Source organism: Elaeis guineensis, chromosome 4 (assembly GCF_000442705.2).
Source record: "Elaeis guineensis isolate ETL-2024a chromosome 4, EG11, whole genome shotgun sequence".
Lineage (NCBI taxonomy): Eukaryota > Viridiplantae > Streptophyta > Magnoliopsida > Arecales > Arecaceae > Elaeis > Elaeis guineensis.
Window position 1 is genome coordinate 1,911,220 of NC_025996.2, and position 2,373 is coordinate 1,913,592.

The following is a 2,373-nucleotide window of genomic DNA, read 5'->3' on the forward strand; positions in this document are numbered from 1 at the left end:
GGAATCCGGCTCCCGTAGGAGTCCGGGTGAAGTCTTCTGGGCGGTGGAACCCGGCTCCCGTAGGAGTCCGGGTGGAGTTTACCTTGGCGGTGAAACCCGGCTCCCGTAGGAGTCCGGGCGATGTTACCTGGCGACGGAACCCGGCTCCCGTAGGAGTCGAATGAAGTCTTTCTTGGGCGGTGGAACCCGGCTCCCGTAGGAGTCCGGGTGGAGTTTACCTTGACGGCGGAACCCGGCTCCCGTAGGAGTCCGGGTGAAGTCTTTCTTGGGCGGTGGAACCCGGCTCCCGTAGGAGTCCGGGTGGAGTTTACCTTGGCGGCGGAACCCGGCTCCCGTAGGAGTCCGGGCGATGCTTACCTTGGCGGTGGAACCCGGCTCCCGTAGGAGTCCGGGCGATGCTTACCTTTGTCGTGGGGACCCGGCTCCCGTGGAGTCCGGACCTTCCACTCTGCTCATGTCGGGACGAGGTTCTTCTCCTGTTCCTGAAGGGTGTGGGGGACATTAGGGCGTTGCAACCCCCCTCCCTGCCCCCACTCTCAGGCGAGGTCTCCTCCTGTTCCTACAGGGCTGTGGGGGCACATTAGGGCGTTGAAGGCCTCTCCCCCCATCCGGTCTAAAAGAACCGGGCCTTCGACTTTGCTCAAGTTAGGGCGAGGTTCTCCTCCTGTCCCTAACAGGGCTGTGGGGGCACATTAGGGCGTTGTAAGGCCTCTCCCCCCATCCGGTCTAAAAGAACCGGGCCTTCGACTTTGCTCAAGTTAGGGCGAGGTTCTCCTCCTATCCTTAACAGGGCTGTGGGGGCACATTAGGGCGTTGTAAGGCCTCTCCCCCCATCCGGTCTAAAAGAACCGGGCCTTCGACTTTGCTCAAGTTAGGGCGAGGTTCTCCTCCTGTCCCTAACAGGGCTGTGGGGGCACATTAGGGCGTTGTAAGGCCTCTCCCCCCATCCGGTCTAAAAGAACCGGGCCTTTGACTTTGCTCATGCCAGGACGAGGTTTTCCTCCTGTTCCTGACATGGCCGTTGTTTTTGGAGGGGTCGTATCCAGTCATAATACATCCGCGTTAAGTAGGAGGGGTACGTTAGCTAAAAAGAAAGGTGATTCAAAATGAAATAGTAAGTGATACATTTACAGTTCTCCCGCTCTTCCTTGAGGCCCTCCGGCGATGGAGTCGATGGTCCCGATAGGAGGCCGGTCCCCGGGTTGCTCCTCCCTTTTCTGTGGTTCGGGCAGTGGGAGGGCTCTTGGCCGGTCTCCTCTACCCTCAGGCCGGCGGCGGATGAATCTGTCGAGCCGACCTCGCCGGATGAGCTCCTCGATCTCGTCTTGGAGCTGGATGCACTCTTCGGTGTCGTGGCCGTGGTCGCGGTGGTAGAGGCAGAACTTGTTGGGGTTGCGCTTCCCGGGGTGCGTGCGCATCCTCTCCGGCCTAGGGAGCAGCTCCCTGACCTCCATCAGTACCTGGGCCTTCGAGGCGTTGAGGGAGGCATAGTTGCGGAACTTCCCTGGCGGGGAGCCCCGCCGAAACCTGTTGTCCGGGCTCCTCTGCCTGCGTGCCCGGGGGGGAGTATGGGCGCGCTTATGTCCAGGAGGGGATCGAGAGCGAGGCCGGGCTTCCTTTGGCCTCTTCTCAACTGCGGGCTTACCAGAATCTCCCACCTGACGCTCCCTCGCCGTCTCTTCATCCTTCATTTTGAAGGCCTCTTCCGCTCAGGCGTATCCTTCAGTCCGAGCCAGCAGATCAGCAAAATCCATGGGGTACTTCTTTTCCAGGGAGTACAAGAGGTCATTCTTCTGAAGGCCACCTTTCAGGGCGGCCATGGCAACCGACTGGTCCAAGTTTCGGACCTCCAACGCCGCGATGTTGAAGCGGTTGATGTAGGCCCGTATGGACTCCCCTTCCCTCTGCTTGATGTTGATGAGGGACTCCGAGCCTTTCCGGGGACGTCGGCTGCTGACAAAATGGGCCACGAATTGGTGGCTCATTTGGTCGAAGGAGAATATGGTACCCGGCTTCAGAGCCGAGTACCAGTTCCTCGCTGCTCCCTTCAAAGTAGACAGGAAAGCCCGGCACAGGATGGCGTCGGGAGCACCATGAAGCAGCATCATCGTTCGGAAGGCCTCCAGATGGTCCACCGGGTCCGACGTCCCGTCGTAGCTTTCAAACTAGGGGAGCTTGAAATTCGGCGGGATCGGTTCCTGCATAATCATTTGGGAGAAGGGAGGGTCAGTGCAGATATCCTCACCGTAAGCGGGAGGCGAATGGCGGAGTTCTTCGATCCGCCGGTTCATCTCCTGGAGCCTCCGGTCCAGGAAATCCTCTCGACTTCGAGTCTTGAGGGTCCTTTGGTAGAACGGGGGCAGGGATCTCCCA